The sequence below is a fragment of the Loxodonta africana genome, chromosome 1, assembly GCF_030014295.1.
Source record: "Loxodonta africana isolate mLoxAfr1 chromosome 1, mLoxAfr1.hap2, whole genome shotgun sequence".
Taxonomy (NCBI): Eukaryota; Metazoa; Chordata; class Mammalia; order Proboscidea; family Elephantidae; genus Loxodonta; species Loxodonta africana.
The window spans coordinates 220,828,541-220,837,298 of record NC_087342.1 but is presented as its reverse complement, the minus strand read 5'-3'; positions in this window follow the sequence as shown (position 1 = coordinate 220,837,298).

Genomic DNA, 8,758 nt, shown 5'->3' with positions numbered 1-8,758 from the left:
GTCCTATAGGGTCGCTATGAGTCGGAATCGACTTGAGGGCACTGGGCTTGGTTTTGTTGGTTTGTAGACATTTGAACAGGAATGGATCTAAACCCAAACCAAACCTGTTGGCATCCAGTCAATTCCAACTCCTTAGCGACCCTATTGGACAAAGAACTGCCCCATAGGGTTTCCAAGGAGCAGTCTATCTTCTGGTTAACAGCGGAGCTCTTAACTGTTGTGCCACCAGGGCTCCAGAATGGGTGTAGAGATCATCTTATCTAACTTCCTTTACAAGGAAGAAAACAGGCCAAGAGGCATTTGCCTAAAGATGACAAAAACTGAAGGTGCTAGATAAATCTAGATTATTAAATATTGAGTAGTTTCCATCAATTTCATCTTCAGAAAAAAAAAAAGCTGTATTCAATTGTCTCCCAACTCAAATGAGAGCTTTATGCCAGGTGGCATATTAACTTCTTGGTTACTGTGAAAGGGCAAATCACGGTGGGCTTCTGCAGCCCCAAACACCCCCGGTGGCCTTGAAGGGGAAGGACATGCAGCCAAAGGGCAGGGTCTTGAGGATGAAAAAAAATGGCAATCATGAGAGGTGATGGTAGGTGCGGAGAGAGGGGTAAGGGCAACGTGCCAGCCGGCCCCAGTCCAGCTCCCCCATCTTGGGGAAGGGGAAAAGGCAGGCATTGCGGTCACCTACCAGTTTTGTAAGAGACACAGTCTTTTTTAGCACCAGCTTGTGGCTACCTCCTTCCACTGTGGCAGGCCTGCAAAACCCAGCTTCTTCCCAAAACGAAGGGAGAGGAGCACAGGGAAGGTACCAAAGCCCGTCCACCCCTCTGGAATGCTAGAGCCAATTCTAATGCAAGATTTGGAAATCTCACAATGAGTCTGAGTTTCTGGTGGCGCCAACTTAAGTCAGCTTTGGAAGTTTCAGTTGCGCGTATGCGCAATCTGAACACCTAAGCCTCGGAATTAATTTGAGCTGTGATTCTCCTGAGTCCATCGCATATTCGCAACGCTGGTTCTATTGTTTTTCCTTTTGTAGGGAAAACAATAAAAAGTGATTCATTCAATAGATGTTGCTAAAAAATAGCTTATGTAAAGTACTGTAGGATTTTACTTTACCATAGGCAATACGGAGCCCCTCCGGTGGTGCAGTGATTGAGGGCTCAGGCTGCTAACCAAAAGGTCAGCAGTTTAAATCCACCAGCTGCTCCTTGGAAACCCTGTGGGGCATTTCTGTTCTGTCCTATAGGGTCGCTATGAGTTGAGATTGGTCTCGACAGCAATGGGTTTTGTTTTTTGTTACAGGAGAAGGTATTGCCATTTGAAAGGTAACTTTGGATCATGATATAAAAAATGGAGAGTGGAACCCAAAACCCACCCAATCAAGTTGATTCTGACTCTTAGCTACCCTATAGGACAGGATAGAGCTCCCCCATAGATTTTCCAAGGAGCGCCTGGTGGATTCGAACTTTTTGGTTAGCAGCTGTAGCACTTATCCACTACACCACCAGGGTTTCCACAGAGGGTAGAGTGGATCCCAAACCTCCTGATAAGGAACTGGTCATTGTTGCTTTTTGTAATTTCATTTCACAAGAAAGGGAAAATGCTGAGTCATCCAAATTAAAGCTCTTCAGTTCCAAATTCCAGGCCAAACACTGCATTGCTATGTTTGAAAAGATGCAGGTACTTAGAAGGATGGCTGGGGAGGAGGGTGTGTGCATGATACAGTAAAACCTTTGAAAGCCAGAACCTGTCTAAGGTCAAAATCTGTCGGAGAAGGAAAACCCAAATATTTTCCACTAAAACGAGTGGTACTGTGAGACTGCACTCTGCCAGGTGAAAAACTTGTGAGACCCAGAAAAGCAAGGCAGCCTCCTCGATTTCCAGCTCTCACAGGTTTCGCCGTACCTTCTCCTACTATCCTGCTAGAATGATGATGGGTGGGGGAGCCCTCCCCACTGATTCATGAGGAGTGGATACAAAGACAAAATTATTTCTGTGGCAAATCTGGAGTTTATTGTAATGGAATGTAACTTGTTCTTTGACATTTGCATTTTTCATAACAAAATTCAGAACCCTCTGAATATTTAAATTATAATTTGCTTCCAGTCCTCTGTGTTAGGTCTAATTTCAAGAATTGCTACACCTCATTTGCAGGTAAGCAAGATTTAGACTTAGAGATTCTTAAGCAGATAAAAAGCTAATTAAGATACAGATCAATTAATCTGTTTTTTTCTAGAACTAACTCAAATACAACTGTAAGAATACCAACTGAACTATTAACAGCCCTCTTAAGACAAAAATCAGACTGTTGGAATATTTGACTATACAAATAGCTGTAAAAACAAACAAACAACTTCCAGATGAATGTTCCTAATGAGCCCTCAACTAAAACTAGAAATTTAAGTTTGTCCCTGAAAATCTGTATTTGAAACTTTCTGGAGCCATGCCAGTTAACATATAGGCCTGTAGGAAATTAGGATGAACTGCTGTCTCCTTAGATTTTCACAGGAATTCATTCGTAAACTCTGAAGCCAAGCCATGCCTCATGGGGGAAAGGACCAGGAGGAAATGATTTTCTGTGGTTTCGTTTTCCTGAGGCAAATCAACATATTTGTGAATATAAAGAACCATTATTAAATCCATGAATCAAGCTCATGCTGTTCTCTGGAAAATGTACAGTACCTGCGCTGCCTAAATTAATTGGTGGCTGGGAAGGTCAGCTCTGTGGAGAATGCTGTCAGGCTGGGCGTGGAAGGGCAGCGATTCTGTTCTGGGTGTCTGTGTACTGGGTGTCTGCGTGCAAGCACTTTTGTTCACTCCCAACAATCCTGACAGGCAAGTCTCCCATTTTGATAGATGAGGAAACAGAGAAGTTAAACTTTGATGAGGTCACCCAACCAAGAAAAGGCAGCCAGGATTCAAACCCCTATGTGTCTCATTCCAAAAGCACACTTTTTCTCCTACCTCACGACATCCCTGGGTGGTGCAAATGGGAAGGCTGGAGGTTCGATCCACCCAGAGGTGCCTCAGAATAAAGCCCTGGCGATCTGCTTCCAAAAAGCCAGCCACTGAAAACTCTCTGGAGAACAGTTCTGCTCTGACACACAGGAAGCCACTGTGGCAACTTTTTTTTTTTTAAACGATGCCATCCAACCAAACCTGTTGCTGTCAACTCATGGCAACCCCATGTCTTCAGAGGAGAAGTGCTCCATAGGGTTTTCTCGGCTGTAATCTTTACAAAAGCAGATTGCCAGGTCTTTCTTCTGTGGCACTGCTGGGTGGGCTCAGTCTGCCAACCTTCAGGTTAGTGGTCAAGCACAAACCATTCGTGCCGCCTGCGGACCTACGACACTATTAACATCTAATATATGACTTTGGAAACCCTAGTGGCATAGTGGTTAAGAGCTATGGCTGCTAAGCTAAAATTTGGCACTTTGAATCTACCAGGCACTCCTTGGAAACCCTATGGGGCAGTTCTACTCTGTCCTTAAGGGTTGCTATAAGTTGGAATTGACTCCCAGGCAACAGGTTTGGGTTTTTGTTTTTAATATATATAACCTTTGACCAACCCGTTGCCATGGAGCCAATTCCGACTCATAGTGACCCTATAGACAGAGTAGAACTTCCCTATAGAGTTTCCATGGAACAGCTGGTGGATTCGAACAACTGAGTTCTTTCTTAACCACTGTGCCACCAGGGCTCCAGCACTTAGCAATTGATTAGTGCTGTGGAGGCAGAAACATTTGATTCAGCGCAAAAGAGAAAGCAGAGAAACAAGAAGTACAAGCCACAGCTTTTCTCATTCATCTGGTCTACTTTTTTGCCTTCGGCTTCAGACAGATTATATTAATTTATATTACATAAGAAAACTAGTTTTCCAAATGTACAAGCATTTCTGTGGGCTAGAAGCTATTCCAAGGAGAGAGAGGAAAGCCTGTTCACATGTTAACCTATTCTGCTTTTGAGGCAGTTAACTTGGATTCCTCTTACAGCCTTATATTACTGCTGGGGTTCTCAAATTTTAACAAGTCCGAATGTCCTGGAGGGCTTGGTAAAACCCAATGCAGACCCCACCACAGAGTGTTTGATTCCTTTGATCTGGGATGGGACTCAAGATTTAGCCTTTCAAACGGGTTCCCAGATGATGCTGCTGACGGGAGCCACACTCTGAGAACCATAACATCATTGTATTATTTCTGCTGTTCCTGTCCTTTCTTGGTTCTACTTGTTTTCTCTGGATTATAATAAACAGGGGCGCTAATAAAGATCCAGTGAGGGGTCCAAGCCTCTTCCTAACACGTTTCCTTCTCTGTGGCAAGGTGCTCTTAGTGAGACACCTGTGACGTACAGGACTGTGCATGAGCCCTTAGAAGAAGTTCATGATTGAGAGGCCCTGGAAATTACACCAAACCTCCCAGTCCTTGTAATCTGTGGGCACAAAATAAGAAGGTAGGCAATGTAACCAAATACCCAAAAGTTTTTGAAAAGGCCACCTGTACAATCTTCCTTCATGTAAGAAAGACAAGGATCCAACTGAAGAAACAAAATGGTATGAGGTAATTTGCCAAGATCTCACAACTGTTGTTATTGTTAGCTGCTGTCAAATTGGCTCCCAACTGGTGGGGAACCTACACACAGTGAAACGGTTCAGACCGTTGTGATCCATAGGGTTTTCACTGGCTGGTTTTTGGAAGTAGGTTGCTAGGCCTTTCTTCCTAGTCTGTCTTAATCTGGAAGCTTCCCTGAAACCTGTTCAGCATCATAAGCCTTTATCTATAGACACACAGTTCCAGGCTCCTTCAGCTATTATCACACTGCCTAGGGAAAATTCCATAGCCTTAACAATTTAAATTTCTTACTATAACTTTTTCTAGCAACACAAAATGGACTAGTTAAAGAATTCTCCTTTATCTTCCCTCTTAGAAAAAAAAAAAATTTTTTTTTTTAGATGGAGATGCTCATAAGCAGACAAGGCTCAGAAGGCAGGCGCCCCGAGAGAACCAATAGTCTGAATAATGCAGGCCTGGTGGAAACCCTGGTGGTGTAGTGGTTAAGAGCTACGACTGCTAACCAAAAGGGTTGGCAGTTCAAATCTACCAGGCACTTCTTGGAAACCCTATGGGGCAGTTCTACTCTGTCCTATAGGGTTGTTATGAGTCGGAATTGACTCAATGGCAGTGGGGTTGGGGGAAACCAAAGGAGCCCCTAGGTGGCACAAACATTTAAGTTTTTTTTTGATTAACCAAAAGTTTGGTGGTTCAAGTCCACCCAGAGACGCCTCAAAGAAACGCCTGGCAATCTACTTCTGAAAAATTACACCCATTAAAAACCCTGTGGATCACAGTTCTACTCTGAAACACATGGGGTCACCATGAGTCAGAATTAATTGACTTGTTGGTGCCTGGTTTGGTTTTTTTGACAGGTAGGTGGGGGGAAACCTGGGAGTGACTGGGAAAAGCTGTTTAGTCTTCTCACTTCCCAGAGTCCCTCCTCCCCACGCTGTACTTCTGTCCCTTCAGATCTCCTTGGGGGAGATGTGCTAGCTGACCACAAATGCTGAACAGGTGACAGGGAGAGGAGGAAAGAAAAGAAACATGGGTAACAGACAGACTGGATAGTTCATCCTAAATAAGAGTGAGCCTGGAGAAAATGTGTATTTAGAAACTGTTACGGAAAATCAGTGCCATTTGTGTTGACTGAGAGAAATATGCAGAGAGAAAGCAGTTCATCAGCAGTCACAGAACGGTTTCCAGGGGGCAGTCCATTTTATTAAGAGATTCTGTTACCGGAATACGGTTCTTGCCTCTCACTGGTCAAAAATGGGCAGGTAAGGCACGCAGAGTTTTCCACCAGAGCAAAGCCTTATTGAAGAGGCTTGCAAGCAGAGACGAGGAAGGCCTACAGCAACACATATCCCTGTCTCACAGAACAAAAGACGGGCCTGGGTTTTTAAAAGTTCTTGGGCGGGAAAAGATTCATGTTTATTCAATATGTTAACTACGGTGCACCGCAGCAGCTTTCCAAGGTGGCTCCTGTCCCGCAGGACTTATTATGGGGTGTCGCGCCTGCGCAGTCTCCCAGCTGCTGCTGTGACCCCTCACTGCCCTGGTGGAAGGTCTTGCAGCAGGCTCAGGTGGATGTTCTGTGCATGTCCCTGGGGCTGGTTTTCTCCAGCTGCTTCTCAAAGACAATGTTAAAGAAGTTTGCGGGTTATTTTCTGAAACCCTGCCTCATTGTTCTGGGGAATGGCTTTGTTTCTGCGCCCTTGCCCATTTCTGGATACTTTGTTTGCAGATTTGGGGGGACCCTCTGTTTCCTGTCTTAATTCCTCTCTCTATCTCTCCTAAGTATTATTATTAATGCATCATGGTGAATTTTGCTTTTGACTTTCACAGCGGGAAAGCCTTGTAAGATCTTCAGAAGTACTTTCTGAAATGAGGAAACTGCTGCTGACAGGGAAAATGAAATCTAAGTCCTCATCTAACTAAGTCACCAAGCCAAAGTCTGTGCGCGAGATTTTAGGAAATGTTGCAACAATCTGTGTAGACTATTTTTACCTCTGCGTGTTTCAGGGCATAGAGAGGGCAAATGAGCTGTAGATGATGGAATGTGGGGTTAATTGCTTCCATGAACAACTGCGTTCTTTGCCAGGAGACCAGAAGAACTGAATGGTGCTTGGCCACCATTACTGAATGTTTTGACAAAAAATTCTATGGAAGAATCTTGACCAAAAGGGGAAAAAAATGTAGAATGGAATTTAAATTCTCTTAAAATTCAGATTTTCTGGAGCCATTGAGGCTGGATGAACAGTCTAACCCAACTAGTTAAGAATGTCTACTGTGAGTATTGTGCTCTTTTAAAGAACTTTCTATATGGGATCTAATCGATAACAATGACTTGAAATGTTTAGATAGGGAGCTTAGGGGGCAATGAGTTTATGTCAGTAAAAAAGGGGAGGAAAAATTGAAAAAAGTGTGAATGGCTGACCAGTTTGAAGAATGTAATAAATGTTACTGTCTTATACATGTTTTTTTTTATATACATGTAGAAATTGTTGAATGGGTATATGTTTTGCTGTGGAGGAGCCTGGTTGCTCAGTGGTTAATGCACTCGGCTGCTAACCAAAAGGTCGGCAGCTCAAATCCACCAGATGCTCTAAGGGAGAAAGATGTGGAAGTCTGCTTCTGTAAAGATTTACAGCCTTGGAAACACTATGGGCAATTCTACTCTGTCCTGCAGGGTTGCTCTGTCTACTCTGTTCTATAAGGTTGCTATGAGTCAGAATCAACTTGAAGGCAATGGTTTTGTTTTTGTTTTGCTGTATATATTCTCAACAACAAGCTATAGATGTCCCTCTGTTCCGACTTATCAGACCCATAGACCCAGCTGCCAACTTGCCATTTACCCTTGGCTGTCTCATAAGCCCCTCAAACTGAGCATTTCCAAAACCAGTATTATCTGCATTCCTACCCCACCCCACCCTGCTAATTGCCCCCATGTTAATAAACAGCTCCAGTATCCAGGCTGGCAATGCAGAACCCCAATTATTGACCCACAGTGCTCCCCATGACAGATCATCACGCCTTATGGTATCTCTTGATCTTTATGGCTCTCCAGCCCAACTGCCGCTACTTTAATCCTGCTGTGATCAGCTCTTGCTGTGTTTATTATAATAGCTTATTAGCTAGTTTCCCAAGCTCCAGCTTCAATTCTCTAGATGCCACTGGCATTTTAGGCTGAAACTCCTTTCTTAGGAATGGCGTCCAGTGCCTGGCAGGATATTTAGTATCCATGCCCCCAACTCATTAGTTTCTGGTAACATTGTTGTCATCATGACAAGCAAACGCATGGGGGGGCACGCTTGGGAATAGGGTGGGGCAGTATCGCAACCCCCAACGCTGCCTTGAGAATCAATAATGTAGACAGACTGCACCATTTCCCCACTAAAATCATTTAATGACTTCTTAGCCAAATCCCCGCTCTTGAAATGGCCCTCTGGCTATCTCTGCAGTATCATTTCTGTAAACTGTTTAAAAAGAACCCTCGTTGTGCTCAGGTTTCAAGTTCTAGAGGCAACCCCACCTGCTTTTTCAGGAATTAGGCATGCCCAAAAGGTCAGCAGTTTGAAGCCACCAGATGCTCTCTGGAAACCCTATGGGGCAGTTCTACTCTGTCCTGTAGGGTCGCTATGAGTCAGAATCAACTCAACAGCAATGTTTTGTTTTGTTTTTTTTGTGGCTATCAGGGATAAAAAGGATCAAGCACAAGGTGGTTTTTAAATTAGCCTAAAATAGTATTGGCTCTATGTTCATTAATTATACTATGTAATTTGGGATTACTAGGAGACCAAATAGAAGCAAGAGCACAGGGTTAAGAGTTAGGACTAGGCTTGAGTAGTCAACATCCTGTCATGGGAAAATAACACGTTGGGTCCTTCTTTCAATGCTTAGGAAATGTTACTCTACCTCTGGTTAGGCTGGGCAACACAACTGCTAAGCTCCTACTAGCCAAAAGGTTGGTGGTTTGGACCACCCAGAGGCACCCCAGAAGACAGGCCTAGCAATGTGCTTCCAACAGGTCGCAGCCTTGAAAACCCTGTGGAGAGTTCAACTCTGCCTGCGTGGAGTCAGAACTGACTTGACAGCAACTAACAACAACGCGACCTCCAGTCTCCAAACAGCGAGCACTGTGGTGTAGCTTTTCTTAAGAAATTATATATAGAACTACCCTCTAGCATTACAATTTTAATGTCAAC